The following is a 26,769-nucleotide window of genomic DNA, read 5'->3' as shown; positions in this document are numbered from 1 at the left end:
ATCTCAGTAAATTTATAGGTGAAATGAGAATAATTTAACCAATATCACAGGGTACGATGAGGTTTAAATGAGTTATCATATATGACAACAATCAGTATAGTCCTAAAAAATAACAGTGCATAACTATTAGTTTAATTGTAATAAAAGTGGGTTCTCATAATTTCATTCATTCATTCAACAAATGTTTCGTGTGTATATTTATTGCTGTTTTAGTATTAATCTCATTTGACTCTACTCAGCAAAAACATTGTGGGAAATACAGATTCTGTTCAAATTGCGGTTCTGCTCCTTAATAACCTGTCCACTCTTTAAGTTCCTCACCTCCAAAATGGTAATTTTCATTCCTGTTTCAAACAGCAGTTGTAAGAATTAAATGAAGTAACGCATCTAAAGAACTGGGTTTGATGCACATAATCAGTGCCTAATCATCTTGGTGGTGGTGGTGGTGGGTAGTCGAAGTTCCCATCCCACTGCCTCCCACAGAGCTGGAGCCATTCAACATCAATTTGCTTCCTTCTTACATTTTCTCATTGGTTCATAGTGAAAGATTATACCACATACCTGGCAAGCCATTACAGGAATAGAGGACCCACCAGAAAACCTAAATGACAGGGTGAAAATTAATCAACTAGAAAGTTTCCAACCAAAAAAAAAATTAAAAATATGTATTTTTCTGAGAACAACCCATTCTTTATTAACATAGATGATGAACATACAGGAAAATAATAAAATATAAATAGACTATGAGAGAATGTGCCATGATTACTAGAAAACCCCAAATAAAAATTTCATTGAAAATAATAATTATTTTTAAAATAGTTACTCCTCTCACCACCGCAAAAGAAAAAAAATTAAACCTACACTTTCAGTATAGTACTTTGCTCTTTAAGGGAAATATGAGTCATAATTAAGTAATTATAATTTTTGAAAGGCATAATCTATTCTAAGTTCAAATCCATTAATTTCAAAATAACAATTTTTTTAGTTTTATGTATCTTATAATGACAACATATTTGACAACCATTATTTTATACTCTAAAACCACAGTCATTGATATTTAAAAAGCCATGACTGCATCATCAAATAAAGCACATATTTGCTCAATTACCTGGTAAGCTTGAGTGCACAATGACATTCAATCTAAATCATTACAGCAAAAGAACAGTAAAATGATTCCAGACTTCAAATGTCTTTAAAGTTTGGATTAGCTGCCTTCATGGAAGAAAACAAAGCCCCAATTTATTTATGGAAATATTGCCTTTGTAAAGGTCAAGGGTGAATCCCCAGGGAATCAGTTGCTCAGCTAGCCCCATAAATTGTTTTTACCCTTTTAACTTTCTCATTCTGAGCCACAATGGGACTGGGTCATAGGACAAAAAGGCACTAACGAGGACCGTCTCTATAGTTTCAACAGAAGCAGAGAGACAGATGACTTGGCAGGGCAGCTGTGACATTATGAGCATTAGCCAAACAACTTTGTAGACTGTTTTTAGGAGAGGAAGAGGTACAGTTCTCTGGAAATAAAAACCTCAGATTTGCCTGAGTATATGTGGTCTCAACCTGCTTTCTCCTGACATTCTGGCATTTGTATTTGTTCATGCAGCAGTAATATGATTGTCAGTTATGTGAAAAATGCATTCTGAATAATTGCTGGGTGTGAAAAACAGTTTCAGTATTTAAGACTCTTAAGGTGGAAGTATTCAATTCGTTCATCTAAGAGACTGATAAGCTAAGGGAGGAGACCACCCCTCATATTGTCTTATGCCCAATTTCTGCCTCCAAAGAAAGAAGAAGTAAAAACTAAAAGGTAAAAATGGAATCTACAAGCAGCCCAGCACCGTGCCCTGGGCCTGGTAGTTAAAGATCAACATATAGGTAACAAACCTGCATGTTGTGCACATGTACCCTAGAACTTAAAGTATAAAAATAAAAAATAAAAAAATCAACTCCTGACCTAACTGCTTATCTATAGATTTCAGACATTGTATGGAAAAGCATTGTGAAAATCCCTGTCCTGTTCCATTCTGATTACTGGTGCATGCAGCCCCCAGTCACGCACCCCCTGCTTGCTCAATTGATCATGACCCTCTCACGCAGACCCCCTTAGAGTTGTAAGCCCTTAAAAGGGACAGGAATTGCTTACTCACTCGGGGAGCTCGGTTTTTGGAGACGGGAGTCCGCCGATGCTCCCAGCTGAATAAAACCCTTTCCTTCTACAACTCAGTGTCTGAGGGGTTCTTGTCTGTACCTAGTCTTGCTACAAAGGAAGTTTCTACTATGTACTTATCATCTTCAATAAAATGGATGGTGGCTAAATAATACATTTACTTTATGAACTTGACTTCTACATCAAAATTTTGTCCCAATTTTTGTTAAAGAATTTTGAAGCATGTTGTAAATTTAATAATTCAGGAAGCATTTGAGTGATTATTAATAATAATCTTGATAAATCATAAATGGAGTTTAGACATAGAAATGCTACATAATAATAAAAAGTTTTTCCCCTAATGTGAATTTAGGGAGATTCAGCCGTATCTTCTTTCACTTGAGATCATAGACTTATTCATAGCATCTAAACTATTGGAAATTCAGATTAAGTTTAAGAGAGTTTACTCTACTTCCCCTCATACTGTTCCCTTGATACAACTATAGATAGAAATCAGGACAAGGAAATGGGCTGAAATGTCAGATCAGCTTTAGAGTCTGTTGACTGTGCACACGGAATCAGCGTGGGTGAGAGCCGGTAATTTCCATAGGCGGAAAGGCAGGCAGAGGTCAAGGACTGAGTTAAAAGATCTTAACACCACCCAGTTGGTGAGGATAGTTTAGCACCCTGATAGCGGGGGGGGGGGGGGTGGAGGTAGGGGTGGGGGAGATAAAATTTAATCTTCAAGGACAAAACACATTCTGTTAAGTAGAAAAGGCATCCTCTCTTTGTTGTGCAGTAGAAATGAATAATCTTTACTCTCCTAGTGTTTTCTGAAAAACCTAAAAATTTACATTTTCTTTGGGCTTTGCAGCTTATTCTCATTCTTAGGAGTCCTAACATACTATTTGGGGAAAGGATTAATCTTACTTTTTACGTTAGATTGATTATCTAAGAGATTTTCTCCTCATTCCACGGGCAGAAGTGTATTTCAGAGCCAGAACCCTGTTTTACCTAGACAAACCTGCCATAAAATAGCAGACCTTTCTATAATACAATAAGGGACTAAATATCAGGAGAAAATTGATAAGAAATTGCATTCCAGTATAAGTCACTAACCACATCCCTTCTTTCAAGATTCTACCTCTTATGAGCTATCAAAATCAAAAGTAACTGTCTCAAACACCTGTTACTAACATAAGAGGAACTTCATTACTTCCAGTTAAAAATATACTTACAAAAAAGAAACAATATAGTAAGCAGTAAAGATAGGTACTGGTTTATAGTTGTTGAAAGATTCTCCCTGGGGCCTGAAAGCTTGAAGGAATGAGTAACTCCTCCCACCTCAGGCCCAGTCCCAAGGTGCAAGGCTACTTGCGCCAGCAGTGTGCCTCAGCAAGATAGCAGAAGCAGGAAGAGAGCCGGCCGGAAGACACCTACCCTGGCCGGAAGACACGTTCCCCTGAAGATTGAGAAAGAGGCCATCCGGGTACTAGGTAGCAGTCCTGTCAGACTGGGACACTTCCTGTTTATAGGAGAGTATAAAAGCCCTGCCCTGTCCTCATTTGGGCCTAATGCCATTTTAGGCCTCAGCCTGCCTGTACCCAGGCGCTCATTAAAACAGCATGTTGCTACACACCACCTCATGTTGTCTGTTGGCACGCTCTTGGGGTTTGAACCAATAGAAGAACCTTTTACTTGTGTCATGAGATGGCCAGCTTTCCTACTTACTTTCCCCCTTTCTACCATTCCAGGCAGTGAAGGTCTGACTTCTGTACCTTGGAATAGAGCCAAAAAGGTGTTGAATTCATGAGGCAACATACACATCTAAAAACCTGACCTTAGCAATTGATTTGCTTGAATCAGTGTTATAATTTTTGTAGAATGAAAGAATTCCCCCCCCCCCCCACCTTCAACTCCTTGGGTCAAATGTTTGCTCTTCATTCCAAGCACGTAATAACTGTTTTGCCTGCTGATAGCAAGTAACGGAGTGGTAAACTCAGTTACTTGTTAGATCACAGGCAAAAGTGACTACTGCAACTATTAGCAACATCAGCTGATGTTAGGGGCCAATCAAGGTAGGCAGGCAGTTAGAACAACCAGAAAGAGAACAGTCTCAGAAGAGCAAAAACTCGATTTCAGTGAGACATACACACTGAGAATCACACACTGAGAATCAGGGCCATTTATCTGCTGTTGGCTGTATCTTCCTGATCACTCAAAATGAACAAATGAGAAACTCTTGTTTTTGTGTGGCTTTATTGTAAGCTAATTGTATGAAAGAGACCATGAGATAATGACTGTCAAATTTGAATGATTATTAGAATTTAAGGATTACCAAAGTTTTATATGATATGATTCTTTGATAATTTTCTCATAATTTTTTTTCTGGATGAATATAACAATGCATAGAAAGTGTTATATCTCACTAGCAGCAATCACTTTGCTTCTGGTTCTCTTTTCACTCATTTCACTGACCACGTATCACAGTCCCCTATTGGGAACACAGATACAGACAGGAGGCAGGGAAATACTAGGTAAAAAAGGGCAGGGTCCCTGGCGAGGGCTCCACCCTCAAGGCTGGACCCAAAGCCCTAAGTGAGAGCATGCATTCCTGTTTCCCTACCTAAATGTTGCTTTTATCAAAACCACCCTGGCTTGCCCCACCCCACACTGTACCCATAAAAACCCCGGGCTCCACTGGCAGAGAAGTGGCAGAGCAGGAGAGTGGTGCAGCAGAGAAGGACAGAAGAGAAGAGGCATCTAAACGTCAAGAGGAGAAGCAGCAGCAGGACATTGGAGATTACAGTGGGAGAGGGGTTTGGTGGGGGATGGTCAGAGAGGGATTCAGCCATGAATAGCAGAATTCCAGGGAAAGATCACTTTCCTACTCCTTCCCCTTTCCTGCTTCCCATCCCACTGAGAGCCATTTCCACTGCTCAGTAAAATCCTCCACATTCACCACCCTCCAATCTGTTCATGCGACCTCATTCCTCCTGGATGCTAGACAAGCACCCAAGTGTGGGTGCAAGAGGCTGCCACACTGAACCCCCACTGAGCTGTTTAACACTGAAGCCATCCACGGGTGGCAAAGCTAAAGGACTGCACTGTAATACACACTCCCTGGGGCTCTGGGGGTCGTGGGCAACCTCTAGAGACTTCCACGGAGCTGTGCAGAGTTCTACTCCTGCTGGCATCCAGAAGCACTCGCCCTGGCCTCTGCAGCCACTTATCTGCATGCTCCCCCTCAAACAAGGGGTTTGAGAGCTGCGGACTGAGTAAGCGAACCACCCCTTCACGAAGTCAAGTTAACTATCCCATCTCAACACTAAATACTTCCTTTGCCAAAATGTAGTTCAGATGTTCCTAGCCTGGGAAGCTACCATTGTAGTGTCAAGATCCTTTTTTTCCCACAATCCTTACCTTTCTTCTTGTAATTTCTCATTAACCAGTTTATCTGATATTTCTAACTCATTATTCCTCAATTCGTTTGCTTGGGATATATTAATATAATAGATGTCTACTTACTTAGGTTGTCTCATGAAATTTGCCTGAGCTTTCTGATATACTCCACTTACCTTTGCTTCTACTTTCAAAGAAATTCAAGATTTATTTTACTGATGTAAGAATAAAAAAAGAGGTTTATCAAACAGCATCTTCCCATTATCTAGTTCTATTAGCTTTCCAGGTATTTTCCACAGGAATAAAATTGAGAATGTAGATTTTAAGTAGACCTGGGTGGGAGAACATTAGCTTAGATATTGCTGATATATCTCAACCAAACCCCAGAAGTTGCAGAAAATAGAGAGTAATGAATACTTGAAACAGCCTATAGCTTTTATACCTTCGTATACCACGAATATCTAGTCCATAAATCAGATTATGTGAGTAAAGCAGAGAATATTACTTGATTCTCTATTGTTACCACTTTCTCAAAAGCAATTGAAATGGAGAGTAATAAAAATCATACTGAAAAGAACTCAAGCACTCTTTAAAGATTTTTGATTAAAAAGAAAAAATATCTCACTGGGATTTAGGTAAAAAGAAATAAGAATACTTGAGGAGGAATTAAAACAAAATATTTTTTTCTTCTCTTTTAAACAAAATAATTGGTAAACACTCAGACACCTACAGATACCCACCATTTTTTTACATTTTAAGACAGACCTTGAGATTCTTTCATGTAACCATGTTTCCACTTCATATTCCCACTTCAGGCCCAGTCTTTTCCAGTGGAGTTTCCATATACCATCGAATTATCATAGCACTATAGACCATTGATCTGAATCCTCAGAAAATGTAGAACTCTGACACCAGATAGAACTCTCTTAGACTTTTGAAAGGAGTATGGTGAAGTATACTTTGAAACAGCATCTGAATCTATTATCCCAGAGCCCAGAGCCGTCAGATGAATCTGGTTTGAATGTCAGTGTTTTGTGTCATAATCACCTGTTGTCTTCACCTAGGTTCTCATTTGTTCCTTCAACATTTTTGCTTTTTATTAAGCTTTTGCCATCTTTTGGTAGGAGCAAAGCCCTTTTAAAATTCTTTTTGGGAGTCTTATTTACACATATATTTTCCTTCTTGATTGCATATTAGGGAAAAAGCAAAGTATATGCAAATCATTATGTACCCTCAAGTCATTATGTAACCTCATTTATATAAGGTAGTAGAAGGCAACACAGGATATCAACTGGCACATAGGTGATTATATAAACTTCTCACAAACAAAAAGTTCTTGGAACTATATTGAAATTAAAATTCAGAAGCAGTAAGTTTACACCCTGGCTGGAAGCCAGATATTCCTTTAAATTATCAGGGCTTCTAAAGATTCTATAGGAACATGTTTTTCATTCCAAAATCACCTTTTTTCCTCTCCTCCAAAACCACTTTGCTCCAAACTTCATAGATCCTATTTCTGTTAAGAATAGCATCATTCTCCCAATCACCCAGGATCAAAACTACAGGCTCAAATTTGACTGCTAGTTTCTTGCTTCTCAGTAGGTTGTCAAATTAATCAACGCTACCTATACAAAATAGCTTCTTGCCATCTCTTCCTCTATTTTCAATACGCTCATCTCCCCAAATCTTCACAGTATGTCTAAAATCTAAGTGGCATTCAAAGTTTTCTGTTCTGTCTCTCAGTCCTGTATTTCCAATCTATTCAGCAAGCAAACTACTGTCGTTCCTTTCATCGGGGGGCCTTTGTTATTTTTTTTTGTGCCCAGAATAAACACCTCCCTCATTTCCATTTGTTTGTCTCTCATCCATCTTTCAGATGGCAGTACAAATACCATTACGCTGGAAAGCCTTCCCCAATTTCCACAAATGACAGTCATCACTCATTGCTCTGATTTCCTATGCACTCAATTGTCATAGATCCCACTCTCTCTCATTATAATTATTCATGCATTTCTTTTTCTGGTAGACTGTAACACCCTTGAAGGCAGAAACAATGATCAATCCAATTTTTTTTTTGTCCATTATCTTTTGGAACATAAATGAATATTCAACACATTTAGGTAAAAATATATATGTAACATTTTAGTACTAACATTTTAATAGATAAATTGGTCTTTGGTGCTCTCTAGGTAACAAATGGATTAGCATGAGCAGGGAATGAATCAGCATAGCCAGTTGATAGAGTTTTACCCTGCTTTGTATTACCTGGTCACCTTTGTCATAAATGCTCTTTGCCATTACCTGTTACCTAGTCACCTTCATCATAAATGCTCTTGGCTCTACTCCAAATGGATCAGAAAGATGCAAAGTCCCTCCATTTAAAAGGGACATTAAAAAAAATCTTTTCGGGTATAAAATTCAAATAGAGTAAGGTGACAAGAAAGGAAGCTTATTTCTTGTTCCACAAGTCTAGTCAATATGACAGTCTCATTAATGCAGTAAGTTAGCCTGAGACTGCTTTTTCAAGTGGGATGCTATTCACCATGGACTTTCAAAATCAGTATTCTAGTAGCCTTTTCACACACCTATTTCACACCTGATACAACTTTTTTGTCCTTGAGAAAGACCAGCAAATCCAGCAGAGAATTAACAAACTAAAAGTTTCTTTTAACAGATTTTTACCTTAATTTGCAAGTTCAATGGCAACTGAAAAATCAACTGCAAAAGAATCATTTAAACCAAAATCGGGAGGAAGGGGAAGAATATGAAGTGGCATGTTTCTAATTAAATATACCACAAAAACAGGATGAAATTTTAAGAAAACAAACCCTTTTCACTTGGCAGGAGCTACTCTTCTAGTATCCCTGTATTTTCCATCAGAAAAGTGCCAATGGCCATTTGAAGAAGAAAAACAGAAAACAGAACTTTTTTCACAAGAAAAAATAAGGGCAGTTTATTAAAGAATGCCATTTCCAGATGATTCCCTTGTATGGAGTAATAAAAATCATTAAAAAAATTAAATAGAGCACTTGGAGACAAATACAACTTTTCTGTGGAGGCAGAGTATAAGAACTAGGATTCACCTTCAATCAAGGATGTGAATGGGAGGAAAATAAAAACCACAGAAGAAAAAATATCAAAATCCGATGAAATTCAGTGGCACACACAAAAACTGGAAATATGTTTACTCTATGAATGCATAAATAATGATTTCTGAGTCTTGCTTATATGAATACACTTCTATTGTTGCCATTCTGCACCACAACTTTCAATTCAGATAAAATATATACTCAGAAAAAGATTTTTATTTTCTTCAAAGCTAAACAGCAACACAGAGAAGGAAATCAAGAGAGGGAGAGAGAAAGAAAGAAAGAGAGAACCTGTAGAGTTAACAGAAACTGAACACTCTTTTGTAAAAAAATAAACATTTGCTTGCAAAAAAGAAAAGTGAAAAGTATAGAGTGCTAAGTTAGTATCTGCTGGAAGGACTGAGGCAACTTCAAGTCAAATAAATATAACCCAGTGCTACTAGAATAAATTGTGCCCCTCCTAAAATAAATGTGTGTGTGTGTGTGTGTGTGTGTGTGTGTGTGTGTGTGTGTGTTCTGAAACTCTAGCCACCAATGTGACTGTATTTGGAGATAGGGCATATGAGGAGGTGATAAAGGTTAAATGAGGTCATAAACATAGACCCCTAATCCAACAGGATTGTTGACTGTGATGCTTAATTTTATGTGCCAACTTCACTGGATTAAGAGATTCCCAGGATGCTGGTAAAACATTATTTCTGGATATGTCTGTGAGGGTGTTTCCAGAAGATACTAGCATTTGAATTGATGAAGTGAGTAAAGTAGATAGCTCACCCCATCCTGGGTACCATTCAATCTGTTGAGGCCCCACATGGAACAAAAAGGCAGAAGAAGGGTGAATTATCATTATGTGTTTGAAAGATATCTATCTTCTCCTGCCCTCAGACACCTCGAAGACTTTCACCACACCCACCCTCCACTCCCACCCCTACCCCTACCCCTAGTCGTCAGACCTTTGTCCAGAGACTGGTATTTATACTATCGGCTCCCCTGATTCTCAGGCCTTTGGGCTCAAATTGAATTACATTATTAACTTTCCTGATCCTCCAGCTTGCAGACAGCAGATCATGGGACTTCTTATCCTCCATAATCATATTAGCCAATTTCCATTATATAGATCCCTATTAATCTATCATCTATCCATCTATCTATCTATCCACATACTTCTTTTTTGTTATGTTTCTCTGGAAAGCCACAGCTATGATACGGCATTATACTGGCCTTATGTTTTTGTTGTTTATTTATTTATTTTTCTTTATACTGGCCTTATAAGGAGAGAAAGAGAGCTCCCTCTTCCTCTCTTATGCTCTGTCCTGTGAGGACACAGTGAGAAGCTGTAGAACTTTGAGAAATAAATTTCTGTTATTTAAGCCACCCAGTCTATGATATTTTTTACAGCAACTCAAGTTGAGTCACACACACAGATAAACTGTCAAATTGATTGTAGCCTTAAGAAGGGAGAAATTAGAGATTCTTCCATCCATGCAATAAATAGATACCTACCAAGTCTACTAGTTGTCAGTCATTCTGCTAGGTGCTGAGATTTAAACACAAACCCAAGTGCCAGTTCCCTATCTTCAGGAGCTCACAGCCTAGTTGGGAAAAGAATTTTATTTAAATATTCACAGAAATATATAGTTACTAGTTACAGTATATGCTTTGAGGAAGAATTAAAAGGAGATGATAGGCAGGAAAAGCAGTGGGACAAATCCATTCTGAGTGTCCTGGGCAGTCTTCCCTGAGGAAGTAACCTTTCAGCTGAGAGAAACAATCAGTGTGAGCTGATATGGCTAAGGAAAGAGGGAAGGGAGAGATCAGGAAAGATGGGGAAAATGCCCTATGCAAAGTCCCTGTGGAGGGTATGATGCATTTGACGCATCCTGTCCTCACAGATTTTATAACTTAGTAACGTTAATCCAAGTATGGGAAACAAAAGCTTCTGAGAAAGTAAAAATATTTTCCATATCAGAAAAAACAAAGTGCCCTTTCTTACTGGGCAAGGAAATAAAAAGATCTCAAAATTTATCACAGATATCCTGAGGACTCAGGGACAGTGTGACGTATAAGGCAGTGAGTAGCATCTGGAAATGGTACCAAATAGGACAAAAACAAAAGGGATCCTCTCAACTTTCATTGCTCTTTTGAGCTCTTAACCCAAGTGGCCTATGTTGTTGTCATGGGAATGAATCTCAGCAAAAGAAATCAATGAGTTAAAAATAAGAGTGAGAGTAATGATAAACTTAATTTGCCTCAGTGTCTGACCTCTCTTGAACATGACAGTATTGCTGGAGGAAGCGAGAAAAGGGATGAAGATTCCTCCCAAGAAAGGAATCTGTTTGACCCAACTCATTCTAGGACGCCAGGCTATACAATGTGATTACTGTCAAGCTTTATAATAAAAGACATCTTGGATCATTTCCTTCCCAGGTTCCAACATGATTACAGGGAGTGGAGTGGGATTCTGCAATTGTTCCTGCAGTTAATGAGGAAGATTTCATTAGAAGAAGCTGTCAGGAAAAGCAATGATTCAAATCTAGTACAGTTTTACACAAAGGCAGTCACACACGATTTTAGAGACCTTTTAATTCTGTCAAATAATAAATAAGAACGCAGCTCTAAACACACCACTAACGCATCATTAATTTGGCTTGAGGGGTTATCTATTTAAGTTCAGATACTCCTCTTTAAGAATAACATTGAAAGTTTGATCAGTCATTTAAATCTTAATATGAAATAGTTTCTTAGATCTTCCCTTGAAAAGAGATTTTGAAAGGAGTAGGGTAATTTATAGGTCATGTTGCTGAAGTTTAAAGATATAAAATAAAAGAAGGCTGAAGAGGTGTAGATTGTCTTCATACACTAAATAATTATGAATAGAAGGAGGACTGATTCCATCCCCTAATATCCTCATCGTCTCTTATTCTTGGCCTTCCTGATATATTCTTTAAAAAGCAATCACAAAGTTTTTGCAGCAGATGTTTTGTTCAGAGACCTACTTTGAAATGTTAACTTCCTTTATTTTCAGGAGCAGAACTACAGTTCCTCTTTTAAAAGTCAAAACAATCCTCATTGGAAACTCCAGTCCCTCTGAATCTGAAGCATCCCCAGAAAAAAAGTACTCTGGGAGAGAAATCAGGTTTCAGCAATTTTTTTTGCAGCTTATTGATTACCAGAAAAAAAAAAAAAAAAAAAAAAAAAAACAGAAGTAAAATGGGGCTCTGTTGCTGAAAATGAAAAGCCCAAGAAAAGCCAAGTGGCTGAGCCCATGTTCAATAATGCAGAGCAGCAGCAGTGCATGGAAAATCTGTTCCACAGCCTACGCTTTTCTGCCTGTGCACCACAGATTCAGAAAATGAACACTTTGTCTCAACCCAGTGGCCAAAAGATATTCACAAAGGCCTCTGCATTACCATCAATGTATTAACTACTTGAAAAATAGGTTACTAAGCTAAAGCAAGTCAGCATACAGGATGACATGGCAACCACAAGTGAAAAGTAAGAATTTAATATATCTTCGGCCTGACTTCTTATTAACGCTAAAATAATTCACTTCTAAGAAGGGCTCTGCAAGCCTACTGGATCAGAATTAAGGAGAATCACCAGATCTTTTTGTGTGGCATAAGCCCTGATGCCATTTTACTCTCTGTAACCAATTCCCCTGCCCCCTGCCTTGTGTTCAGGAAGGAGAAAGGCAGGTGGCTAAAATCAAGCAGGCAACTAAAAATTCCTTGCTATATGGGTTACTGAGCTTCCTCTGTTATCCTCTTAGAATACCACGATATTCACCCTTTAACAGTGGAACTTCATTAAAGCCTGGCTAATTCCTGTCATACTAACTATATCTGTGCCATTTAGGAAAAAATCATTCTGAGCTTCTAAGCTTCAGTATTTTTACCTAGAATAAAAATGGCGTATGTAATGTCTAAATGTCCTTGAACTCTATTACCATGTAAGGAAAACATATCTATTCAACCATAATAAAAGGCTGACTGTGGTAAGTGCAGAAGCAGCTAGCATTAACAGAGTTACTGCTGGGTCACTGCCACAACTCTATGAGAGAGGTCTCCTTATCATTCTGATTTCACAGATGAGGGCATGAGGTTTAGAGAAGTCAAGTGAACTTATTCAAAGTCATACTGTCGGTCAGAGGAAAAACTAGGATATAATTTGCTTTGTTCTAGTTCCACTGCCCACATTTCTGTAGGATAACAAGGAATGACTTAACGAAATCAGGGCTTTACTAGAAAAAATAAATTAGGATTTAGTCATGCAGAGATGGCTAGAGGAACTGTTCCTAGTAGCTCATCAACTTAACATGATGGAAAGCAAATTTGCTTTGGAAATAGGAATCCTGCTTTCAAGTTCCAGCTTGGCATGAAGCTATTTAGGAAAGGTAGAAGACAAGAGAAAGGAAAACGGATTTTATTTTGGCTTCACAAAACAATTAATGCAGAATATAGGAAACTAATGTTGTGTAGACATTGGAATAAGCCCTTGAGTGTTGTGGAAAAATATAGTATTCAAACAATTAACGTCTAGAGTTTGTTCTTTACAATGAAGCATCATCAACTCACTTGCCTTTGAGTAAAGGCAAAGAAGGGGATGGTAGGTAGATGGTGTTAAGAGTCTAGTGGGTGGTTGCCTAAGTTATTCTGTGCATAGGTATAGCTCTTACTGTCAGAGTCTACTCTGGGCCAAGCCACAATTCATTTGAATATTTGCCACCATCTCAAATGTATTATTTATGTTTGGTGTAGTTTATTTTATTTTTGAACAGAGATAAACATTCACTTACACTAACCCTACAGAAGATACCACTGGAATCACATTTTGAATCCTTCTATGAAAGCCATTAATATTTGTAGTTATCTCACTATTCCTCTTTGACTTCTCTCATTTTGACAATATGAGGGGAAAAAAGAAAGTAGAGAGAGCTACCAAGTATGGACACTTCTTTTATGTACTTCCCAGAAAAATATATTACCAGGATAGAGAAGTATTTACACATTAAAAATAGAATTATTGTTCTAGAAAGAGTGTGATGAGATCCTGTTTAAGTATGCCTCCTTTTTCTGTCAAAGAGGAAAGAGATTTGATGGTATGTAAGAAGCAAGAGGAAAAAGGAGAAACTGTTTTTCATTATCCTTTTTAAAACAAGTGAATTTGGACATATAAGGGTGATTCTACAGTATTCACATTAAAAGAAGACACATAAATCTTATTTTAAAACTATGGGTGCCCCAGATATGGCTCATCTAGAGCAAGCACATGGCATCTTGTCTCTCCCACTGTATGCAACCATCTGAGGACTTTGTAAAGAAAACAGTAGCGAGTAAATTGGGGAAAGAAGTTAAAACTCAATGTACAAATGAACTGATCATGTGTATTTTTCCCTTCCTCCCATATTTTCCAGCTTATATGTACTTAAAGGCAGTGCACTTCTCAGAACTACACATGAAGTGTAGACAGAAATAGCTCCAAAGTAATCCCCTATCCTTCTGCTTTGAGGAGTAGAAAGGAAGCCATAAAGTGTAGGAAAAATTCTTGTTATGTTTTTTTCTTTTATTTAGCTCCCCTTATGGAAAGTACACAGCAGAGCGAGGAGGCTGGTCAGTTTTCTATACAAAGGACAATGAAGGAAGAGGGAGATGTGTATGCAGATGTAATTCATGACAACTAAAACTTAAAGGCGGTGGGGAAGTAAAGAAACATATGACTTTAAGTATCTACATTCCATTTGAAATGGTAAAATATTCATTCTAAATAAACTCTGAAAAGTTTAAGTATGAAGCTAGAGAGTATTGAGAAAAGAGCAGAGAAGAGGATACTTGAGAAGGGGATCTCGTAAAGATGTAGGTGAATTCATAGGCTTCCCCTGAGCTGCACATGCATGGATCTGACCTTAAAAAAAAAAAATACAGGGAGCTTTCAGAAAATAATCAAGCAATAGATTGCCATTGATGTCTAAGACTGTCCTCTGGGCTGGATACATTTTGAGACAGATGCAAATAGCACTGCCAAAAGTTTTGAAAACAACTAATGGAATCAATGCAGTTTGGAACTCCGGCCTCCACCTAACTGGGCCAATGGTTTACTATAAAAATACTAATTACCTTCTCCATAGGATTTAAAAAAGATCCACATTTCATAACACAATTTTGAAAGTATCTGAAATACAATCAACATCTAATCAATATTCAAAGAACCCAGAAATTCTGACAAAATCTCAGTAGAAAAGACAATTGACAAAGCAATCCCAAATAGATCCTGATGTTAAATTTAAGAGACAAATAAATTAAAATGTTTCTCTAACAACAAAGGGCATATACTTCTGAAGCAAATGAAAAATAGAAAGTCTCTGCAGAGAAGTAAGATATTAAAAAGAATGATCATTTTGGAACTGGAAATTTTAGAACTGGAAAACAAAATAAACAAAATTAAAAATTCACTAGATGAGTTCAATAGTAAAATTAATGTCAATGAACTTGAAGACAGATCAATAAAAATGACCTAATCTGACCGAGAGATTTTTTAAAAATTGAAGAGAGAGCACTTCAGATACCTGTAGGACAATATAACAAGGTCTAAATTTGGTGTCATATAGGTTGCAGAAGACCATGAGAAAGAATGTGATTGAAGAAAAATTTTAAAGAAAATAAAGCAGAAATCATCTCAAGTTGGCAAAGACATAACTTTAGAGATTCAAGAGGCTCAGCAAAGCCCAACCAGGAAAATTTCAAAGAAAATGCTGTAATTAAATTGTAATAAAAATGCTGAAAACCAAGGACAAAAAAAAAAAAAAGCTTAAAAACAGGCAAGGAAAAATGACTCTTCAAATTATTACTGATTTCTTAGAGGGAACTATAGAGACCAGAAGGTAATGGAACATTTGTTAAGTGCCAAAATAAAAGAATAGTCAACACAGAATACATATAGTGTAAACATCCTTTAGGAATGAAGACAAAGTACAGACATCCTCATTCTTAAATGAAAAAACTAAGATAAGTTTTCACCAGCAGATGTAATCCTAAAGAATGTTAAAAGAAGTTATTTTGGCAAAAGGAAGTGATAGCACAGGGAAACTTGGAACATGGGGGATGCAGGAAAAGCAACAGAGATGCTAAATATTTCAGTAGATAAATAAGCCCATTTCTCTCCTTTTTAATTCTTTAAAATACACATTACAGTAGAAAACAAAAAGTACTGCTTTGGGTACTGGGATATCCAATGTATGTAGATGTAATTTATGACAACTAAAACTTAAAGGGGGTGGTGAGGTAAAAAGAAACATGATTTTAAGGTATCTACATTCCATTTGAAATGGTAAAATATTCATTCTAAGTAGACTGTGAAAAGAATATATGTTGTAATCCCTTGAACAAACCCCTCAAAAATAAAATTACATTCAAAAATCTAATAGATAAACAATACACACATAAAAAGTTACTTTTATGGCATGTTATTATAATTTCATTGTAAATCAATGCATGTGTACTCACACATACAAAGACGTTTTGTGCCCTAAGGAAATTTTAGGTAGAGGAAAATGATCTGTGTCTTGAATGTGGTTGTAGTACGTGGGTTAGAATTAAAAACTCATCAAAGTGTTTGCTTAAATGGGTCTTTTTATTATATTACAATTATACTTCTATAAAGTTGATGTTATAATAAAAGCAAAACAGTGTGTACCTTGATAAAGATAGCTGTGGCTCTAAACAGGGCTTATTAGATTCAGATACGTGAAAAATAATATCTAAAATTATTCTTATTTCTGACTTTCTTTCTTGTTCAAATTTTAGGTATAATTTAAGTTATAGATACATAATATTTTACAAAATAGCTCTGAGAAGAACTGTGACTAAGGGCAAGTATGCAAAAATTTCCAGAATGACAGAAGAGGATTGGTAGCATTCTTTGAGCTTAGCAAAGGGAATTAAAATAATAACATTCAGTTCAGCCAAACATATTCTATGTACTTAAAAATTGAGGATTATATACCATTAATTAAAGGTGATGACAAAGAATAAAAAAAAAATTTTAATTTTTACTGGATTTTATTCTGTTTCTTACTATAGAATCTCCAGGACTAAAGAGAGCCTATTTGTTGAGTATTTTCTGAAAAAAAAAAAAAATGCTCTTTCCTAATGCTATAATGCATAATGCAAGGGATGGAGTTTAATTTGGCTTTCTTTTACTCTCACCTGCTACAAAAGAATTCCACAATATTAGCAAATGAATAATTATTTAATGTAAATGTACACACTGTCCTCAGAGTGATGCTGACACTTTCATGTACTGTGAATTTCCATGGGTATTAAACTTTCTTACTGTTTTTTCTTAACTGACAAAGCCTCTTCATCCATCAGGTTACTAAGAAAAAACTATTGCTTGTTTTTAAATTTTAAGAATAATGAATGAAATGAAGTTGTTGTGGGAGAAGACACCTCACCCCACCACACCCCACAAAAATATTTGTATCTTTCTTTAACACTTAGTTTCTGAACATCAGTAAAACAGAATGACATATGAAGAGTGAAATACTTTTACTTTTTTTTTTTTTTTTTTGAGACGGAGTCTTGCTTTGTCACCCAGGCTGGAGCGCAGTGGCGTGATCTTGGCTCACTGCAAGCTCCGCCTCCTAGGTTCATGCCATTCTCCTGCCTCAGCCTCCCCAGTAGCTGGAATTACAGGTGCCCACTGCCACGCCCGGCTAATTTTTTTGTATTTTTAGTAGAGACGGGGTTTCACCGTGTTAGCCAGGATGGTCTCAAACTCCTGACCTTGTGATCCACCTGCCTCAGCCTCCTAAAGTGCTGGGATTACAGGAGTGAGCCACCATGCCCGGCTATTTCTTTTACTTTAAATGCTAAATTAAAGGTCACAGCTTAGTTGTGAGAACTAAATAGACACCTAACACTGAACCCAAGCATTAGACAAACTTACCCACCCAGTCTCTCTCAAGGTCAGAGGTAGCAGAAAGCAGGAAGTACCTCTGGAAAAGCTGAACAACTTGTGTGCTTAGTAGGCAGCTTACTTCATTTCTAAGAGGAAGAAGTGATAGATCTAAGCAAGCAAGTTTATGTTTTTCTTCTTTCCAATTTTACCAGCATATGTCACTCCCCTGCCCTGGGTTGAAGTGAGTAAAGGGACAAACAGATTCATTTACAGGGAGAAAAAAGAGTGAGAATTAAGTATTCCCCCATAAAATTCCTTCCTATTTTTATTCAAAACCCATTAAGCTTTTTCACAAATCCTGTAGTCAAGCAAGAATATGGCTGTCCTCTTTGGAAGATGGAATCAGTGGTCCATCAGGAAAATGCTACCAGACCTTCTTAGGTTGCATGTCCATTACCAACCACTGCTTTTTGGGAATCATCCTTGAACGACTGGTAGTCACTTTAGATTTCGCTAAAATGGATGGCAACAATGTATTACCTAAATCAGCTCCAAAGCCTCTCTGTACCGAAGAGTAAAAATCTATTTCCTAATCAATTTGCCATCCCAAATTACAACCAACCATATCACCCATATAGCATTCCAGAAATTCACAATGGCATTAAAACATTCTAATAATAAAAATGCCCACAATAGTAAAGACAACCAATTCGAGGAAGGAAACACTCTCTGCTTATCAAATTCCAAGAGAAAATGGTTAAGTCCTCTTGCAAGATAATGCCCCAAAATTCAAATGCCAATTGGACTCCAATTAATTTGCCCTCTTGATTTAAAAGTCCATATCCTCAATATTTATTAATTAATTAATTAATTTATTTAGACAGAGTCACTTGCTCTGTCACCCAGGCTGGACTGCAATGGCACGATCTAGGTTCACTGCAACCTCTGCCTCCCAGGTTCAAGTGATTCTCCTGTCTCGGCCTCCTGAATAGCTGGGGCTACAGACGCGCATCACCACACCCAGCTAATTTTTTGTATGTTTAGTAGAGATGGGGTTTCACTATATTGGTCAGGCTGGTCTCGAATGCCTGACCTCAAGTGATCCGCCTGTCTCGGCCTCCCAAAGTGCTGGGATTACAGGCATGAGCCACTGTGCCCCGGTCCCAAGTCCTCAAATTTTTAAGTTAAAGACCAAACATCTTTTTTAGCAAAATCTTGGTGGTGTGGAATTCAGTTTTTTAAAATAGTCTCAGAAAGGGAGATAGTTTCTTTGGGATCAGAAATTGCAATACCAAGTCTGATATATTCCAATTTGAAACATCCCAGAGATAGGACATGCATGACTATTAAGCACTGGCCTCACAACCGACAAAGTGGGAAACAAAGCCAATATCCAGGCCCCAGAGCCATTATGTCAGGCAACACCGTGCTCTTGGTACTTAGTGCTGAAAAGGCCACAGTAAAGGCTGATGAGGCTTTGATGGCTTCAGCCTTGCCAAGATAGGTCAATGTCCACATATCTAGAATCCCCAACTGAAGAACGTAAAAAGGAGTGGAGAGGTCAGACGTTCCTGGCAGAGAGAGGCCGGGTGTCCTGCTTCTTATAGCTTGGGCGGAATGGGCGCTCAGAGCCAGCCTCCCACAAACTCGCAGAGCCCCGCAGGGGACCGGCCACCGTCGCCATTATCGTCCTCGTCTGCGCCAGGGCTCGGCTCCGTGGCGCCACCAACCGCCGGTCTGCAGGAGCCTTCCTTCTGCTTGTCCGTGACCTACTACTTTGACCACGACGCGGTGACTTGGAGGAACTTTCCCAAGTATTTTCTTCACCAGTATCATGAGGAAAGGAAACAAGCTGAGAAACCCATAAAGCTACGGAACAGGGCGTCGGGAGACGGAGGAAGCCCAGCGCCCGGCCTGGCCGGGTGGGAGAGCTGCAGAGCCGCTCACACTTGGAAAACGGTGTGAACCCATCACTACGGCAACTGCGCAGACTGGCCGCAGCCAAAAACAATACTCACATGAGTGCCCTCTTTGAGATTCACGACCTGAAGGAATAGGCAGGTGCCAAGAATTGGGCGCGCGAGACGGAAGTGCCCCTCCCTGCCCCGTTGGGGTGGTCCTCCTAGTCCCCCTTCCCTGTCCCCGCCCCGCCCCAGCTGGGCCAAGTGTCTGTGACATGTGCATCCCAGGAGACAGCGATGACTTAGAGCTAAGCCTAGACTGGCTTCCCCATGGCCATGGGGCCGATACATATTTACCCTGTTAGTTGTACCAGTCTACTGTCATTTGTACCATTCCTTCAAATGGAATAATTTGGTACCCTTCCCTGTCAAAGATAAAATGAATTGAGAAAAATCTCCTAGGATGGAATTCATTTTGCAGCTATGTATATATAATAGTTGGGGGAACAAGAAGGACGGGAGAGCCTTTCTCTCCCATGCAGTCTGTATATTTTAAATTTCTTTTTTCTTTTTTTTTGGAGGTGAAGTCTCGCTCTTGTCCCACAGGCTGTAGGGCAATGACATGATCTCGGCTCACTGCAACCTCCACCTCCCGGGTTCAAGCTATTCTCCTGCTTCAGCGTCCCGAGTAGCTGGGATTACAGGCACCTGCCACCACACTCAGCTAATTTTTGTATTTTTAGTAGAGATGGGGTTTCACCATGTTGGCCAGGCTGGTCTCGAACTCCTGACCTCGAGTAATCCCCCTGCCTCAGCCTCCCAAAATGTTGGGATTACAGGCATGAGCCACCGTAACTGTACATTTCCTCTTAGAGGCACATGATTTTTGAATCCCGGTACTTGAATACAAACTCTGTTAACATGCTGAGGTTTTTGTTTGTTTGTTTGTTTTTCCCCCTTTCTTTTCTGTTTTTGTTTGTTTGTTTGTTTTCTTTCATTTACAGTGCCTGTCATTACTTCTTGTGATAGATTCTTTGGTCTAAGGCTTTCTCACCTCATTTGACTTCACTGCAAATCATGCTTAGCAAATTATAGACATTGCTATTGTTGCTTCTGAAGCTTGTGCCTAGGAAAACGGTTTTCAAGTATGGGCTCTAGACAAGAATATAAGCATTACTAGGATTTGATAGAAATGCAAATTATTGGACTTGCATCTGAATCTTTGGAGACAGGCCTATTAATAGGTAAGTTAACAAGCCTGCTGGATAATTCTGATGCATGTTCAAGTTTGAGAATTATTACGCACCTCTAAGAGCTGACAAAACTGTTTTTCTGCGAAAAGCCAGTGGACATTATGGTCTTTGTCACAACTATGAACCTCTGCCCCTGTGGAGAGAAAGTGGACTTAGACAAATGGCTGTAGCTGTGTTCCAAGAAAGTTTTATTTACCAAAATAACTGGTTTGCTGATCCCCACCCTAGAGGATTAGAATACAATAATACTTTTGCCTACGTCCCTCAAGACAGTCCTTCTTCCACTTTTCAATCAATTCCGTATACTTTTTTTTTTTTTTTTTTTGAGATGCAGTTTCACTCTTGTCACCCAACTGGAGTTCAATGGCTCAATCTTGACTCACTGCAACCTCTGCCTCCTGGGTTCAAGCAATTCTCATGCCTCAGCCTCTCAAGCAGCTGGGATTACAGGCCTGTGTCACTATGCCCGGATAGTTTTTCTTGTTTTTTGTTTTTTTTGTTGTTTTTTTTTTTTTTTTTTTTGAGATGGAGTCTCACTGTGTTGCCCAGGCTGGAGTGCAGTGGTGTGATCTCGGCTCACTTCAACCTCTGCCTCCCGGGTTCACGCCATTCTCCTGCCTCAGCCTCCCGAGTAGCTGGGACTACGGGCACCTGCCATCATGCCTGGCTAATTTTTGTTGTATTTTTAGTACAGATGGGGCTTCACTGTGTTAGCCAGGATGGTCTCGATCTTCTGACCTTGTGATCCGCCTAACCCAGCCTCCTAAAGTGCTGGGATTACAGGCGTGAGCCACCACGCCTGGCCAACTTTTCTATTTTTAATAAAGATGGGGTTTCACCACGTTGATCAGGCTGGTCTCAAACTCCTGACATCAGGTGATCCACCCTCCCCAGCCTCCCAGAGTGCTGGAATTACAGGCGTGAGCCACCATGCCTGGCCCAATTCCATATACTTTTGAAGCATGCTCTCTCAGGGCACAAGCATGCCACCAAGAGTAACTCAACCATCTTGAAATATTTCCACTAGTTCTTCAAGAATTACTCATTCTCATTCACGAAAGAGCTACATTAGAGATAATTCTTTCATCAGTTTCTCCTCAGCTCTGATTATGTGACAGAATTTGGAACAGTCATCTGGCAATGCCTAACTATGCCTGGTACTAAGACTTTAAACTAGATTCTGTGAACGGTAAATCATAGAACTATGTGATCTTGGCTCTTTTAATGTGTAAATGCAGCAAATATTTTATGCCTATCAATACAAAGGAAGCATATATTCTCTTTTTCCTATCGTACAATCTTTGCCACAGAAATATCTGTTAGCAAAACCTCAGTTTATGAATTAAGCTTTGGTCACATACAACTGTTAGAAGTTCATCCAGGCTCTCTATACTGCAGCTAAGAAGCTTTGTGATTCCTGTGCACCTTTCCTGAGGCCACCCATCTGAGCCATGTACCTCTGCTGGCGCCCTCTTGCTTTTCCCAGACTCCTTGGTGTCCTTGCCTGAGGCCTGAGCAGCCTTATACAATTGGGCTGGCCTTATTTTAGCCTGCACTGTGAAGCAGCTAAAGTTGTAGCAGCTAAAGATTGGTCATTGACTATAAGTCTCTAAAAAACCTCCAATATCAGAAAACCATGGTGACACATAAAAGTCCAGTGTCCAAAGATAGAGCTGTGATCCCATCAAAATCTTCCTAATGTACTCTTTTTCGCTTCAGAATTTTACTCCTTTCTAAATATTCACTTCCTGTAGCCAATGTACCAAATATGGAGGCCCCTCAGAAGATTTAATAAATAGCTCCCTTCTTCCATACCCAATTTCTAAATGCATTGAAAACTAATATAGAGGCTGTCAACTTTATTGCTTATAAATTATGAGTGAGAAAAAATAGCTTGGGTATAAGGACCTAATGGGCTTTCTAACACTGAACCCCAGAATTGACTGGAATTATACAGTTTTGATACCTAAAGACCTTCCTATCCTTACACTAGTTTGCTGCAGAAATAGAGCCTCATCCTGTTTGGGCAGCAGGGTATGTGCTGCCTCTGGAAAGCTCCTTTAAAAAGGTAACTGCTGAGTTAAGTATGGCCTGTCTATTCTTCTCAAAATCATCCGACAACTAAATCACTTCTTGCCTTTGGGGTATAGTGAGTAAAACAGCAGAGAGTACAAAGGGATAGTATCAGTTGAGCTTCTTATACCTGGAAAAATATATATTGGGTGCAGAAAGTAATTATACCATTTAACAGGCTATCGACCATTTGTAAATTTTGCCATGTGAATGGTCTGTTCAAGTCCTCGGCTCACTATAATTAGATTATTTGTCTTCCTATTGTTGATTTATAGCAATCATTTATATATTCTGCAAATGAGTTATTTGTCAATTCTATTTAAGAAACATTTTCTTAACCACACATTATAAAAAATTATCCTGTTTTCTTCCATACTCTTACTATTTTTAATTTATTCATTTGGGTCATCATTTTTCTTATATTAATTTTTGTGCCTGGTGCAAAGTAGATGTCATATGAATACAGACGTGCAGTTGTTCCAGAATCATTTGTTGAAGAATTTCCCTTTCCTTTCCCCATATAACCACTTTTACACCTTTTTCAAAAATCAATGGACTGAATATGTGTGATTTTATAAATTATTCCTTTTATCCATTTGTCTATTCTTGTATTAATAACAATCCTAATTAGTGTTAATTTGTAAGTCCTGAAATCAACTAATGTAGATACTCTGACTTGGATTTTTATTTTCAAACTTGTTTTGTTTTTTCAAGTCCTTTGCATTTCCATATACATTTTAGAATCAGCTTATCAATTTCTATCAACATGTTCCAGGAATCTTACTGGGATTGAATAATATCTGTAAATCTGGGGAAAAAATGACTTTTAAACAATTTTGAGAATTACAAACTATAAACATGGGATGTATTTCCATTTGTTTAGGTCTTATTTAATTTCTCTTGGAAGCAGTGTTTTGTAGTTTTCATTGTAGAAATTTGAAAACCTCACATTAAATTTATCTACACATTTTGTTATTTTACTATGCTGGTATAAATCATATCTATTTCATCACTTTAACCATTTGTTACTCATATATAAAATTCAGTTGATCTTTGTTATTGGCATTTCTTCCATTAATTTATGAAATGTACTTATTAGTTCTAGTACTTTTTGGCAAATTACTTAAGATTTTTCACACAATCATGCTGTCTACATATAAAATTGATTTCAATTTTCCCCTTCTAATCTCTATGACTTTTATTTACTTTACTTGAATTGTACCTTTAGCACACTGATGAATAAAAGTGATGAGAGTGTGCAAATCTTGCACATTTCCAAATGTATCAACTTTAGAGAAAAGACTTAAGTTTTCCACCATTAATTTTGATATTCGCTCCAAGTTTTCCATAAATACCATATTTCATTTTGTGGAGATTCACTTTCATTTCCAATTTGCTAGGAGTACATATCATAAATGTTAATTTTTTAAATGCTTATTTTGCTTCTATGAAGATACACTTTTTAAAAAATGTTAAATAAATACTTCTGTTAGAATAGATGTGAGGAAAACAAATTCAGCTTTAGTATTGTCTGTCATATTTCATTAGGTTTTATTTTTCCAAATTGAATTTGGAGACCTCTTACATTTAAGTGGAACAGGATTGATAAATTAAAAGTCTTATTCTTGGTAGAATAGCTAAACAAAATTAGAATGAATAAAGCAAAATAGTGAAGTATTTACAACATTTTCAATGGAACAAGCGACTAATCTTTTAAACAGCCTGTATTGTCAATTTCAAATTGGATTCACCAATGGTCATTCATTCCTTTATTCATGTTTTTATTTACAAAAAAATCTATTAAGTACTTATTACACTTTAGTAATAAATAAATGTGCATATATATAAAGAAAAGATTGCTGGAATGTTTATCAAAACGATAACTGTAGTTATCACTGGGTATTGTGAGTAGGCCTGGCTTATTTCCTTCCCTAAATAACTGTATTTAATGAAATATCTTCAAAAGTAATATTTTATTTTTATAAATTGAAAAAAAGTTATTTTTTAAATCATTCTGAGATGAAAACAGTATAACCTCTCAATCTCAACATCAGTTACCTAAGACATGAATTCATATGGTAGAGACTGCCTAATTGCCATGTACAGACACAGCCTCTGTAGTCCCTAGTTTACTGTGATCCAGAACAACATTCATCATGTTTATGCTAGATATCTGATATTGTTTGGCTGTGTCCTCCCACCCAAATCGCATCTTCAATTGTACTTCCCATAACCCCCATGTGTCATAGGAGGGAACTGGTGGGAGGTAATTGAATCACGGGGGCAGTTGTCCCCTATGGGCTGCTGTTCTCATGATAGTGAGTGAATCTTACAAGATCTGATGGCTTTATAAAGCACAGTTCCCCTGCACATGATCTCTTGCCAGCTGCCATGTAAGATGTGCCTTTGCTCCTCCTTCACCTTCTACCCTGATTGTGAGGCCTCCCCAGTCATGTGAAACTTGAGTCCATTAAACCTCTTTTTCTTTATAAATTACCCAGTGTTGGGTATTTTCTTCATAACAGTATGAAAATGGACTAATAAAATAGACACAACAACTTCTTCCTCCTTATTCCATTATACCTGGTAGTACATTAAATGTTTAGCAATGATGAAAACAGGACAAAGGGAATGGAGATCTATTTCTAATGCCGAAGCACAGGTTCAATGCATACTTATCCTCAAGTGCATCTAATTTTATATACTTTTAAGCCAAACAGACTTTCAGTAGGGAAAGTCATAATGTCCCTTTATTCATGCCTGATTTTTCTAAACTGATTGTATCTATTCCTTAGAGTCCTGCTCATTATTAACTCAGACCATTGGATCTATGAAGGTACCAGAGGCATCAAGAATATAGGAGAGGCATTCTTTCCTTCAATAAGGACTTAATGTCTTCCTGGAAATATTCTAAGTATTGAGAATGTACAAATGAACGGCACAGAGAAGACTCCTGCTTCCATAGAGTTTCTATTCTAGTGAAAAGGGGAGATAGAAAATAAAGGAATAGGCCAGGCACAGTGGCTCATGCCTATAATCCCAGCACTTTGGGAGGCCGAGGTGGGCAGATCACATGAGGTCAGGAGTTCAACACTAGCCTGGCCAACATGGTGAAACCCCATCACTACTAAAAATACAAAAATTAGCTGGGCTTGGTGGGACATGCCTGTAATCTCAGCTATTTGGGAGGTGGAGGCATGAGAATCACTTGAACCCAGGAGGCAGAAGTTGCAGTGAGCCAAGACTGCACCACTACACTCCAGCCTGGGCAACAGAGCGAGACTCCATCTCAAACAAAACAAAACAAAAAAACAACAAAAAACATCATAAAGGAATAGATTGTAATTCATTATGCATAAAAAAAGAAGACAAACAAACAAACCAGATACTATTAAAGTACTGTCCACTCTAGAAGTGCTGATCAGAAAAGGCCCGAGTAGTGACATTTAAGCTAAATAAGAAAGTCAGGCATGAAAAAATCTAGGCGACAGCATTCCAGGCATAAGGAACATAAGCACGTAAGCACTAGGACAGAGAAGAGCTCACTGTGTCAAGACATAGAAAGAAGGCTGGTGAGAATGAAATACAATGGACAAGGAAATGTGGTTTAAGAGATAGACAAGAGTGGTCCCTGTATGATTTCCAAAATTACTATAGATCATGACAAACTATTCAGTTTCCTTTATAGCTTTTTAGTTTCTTTACAGAAATGACCTCACTCATACCTTATGAATGTGTTTCTTTTTTTTTTTTTTTGAGACGGAGTCTCGCTCTGTTGCCCAGGCTGGAGTGCAGTGGCCGGATCTCAGCTCACTGCAAGCTCCGCCTCCCGGGTTTACGCCATTCTCCTGTCTCAGCCTCCCGAGCAGCTGGGACTACAGGCGCCCGCCACCTCGTCCGGCTAGTTTTTTTTTTTTTGTATTTTTTAGTAGAGATGGGGTTTCACCGTGTTAGCCAGGATGGTCTCGATCTCCTGACCTCATGATCCGCCCACCTCGGCCTCCCAAAGT

This window comes from Macaca mulatta, chromosome 13 (genome assembly GCF_049350105.2).
Source record: "Macaca mulatta isolate MMU2019108-1 chromosome 13, T2T-MMU8v2.0, whole genome shotgun sequence".
Lineage (NCBI taxonomy): Eukaryota > Metazoa > Chordata > Mammalia > Primates > Cercopithecidae > Macaca > Macaca mulatta.
Note: the sequence above shows the minus strand (reverse complement) of the source record.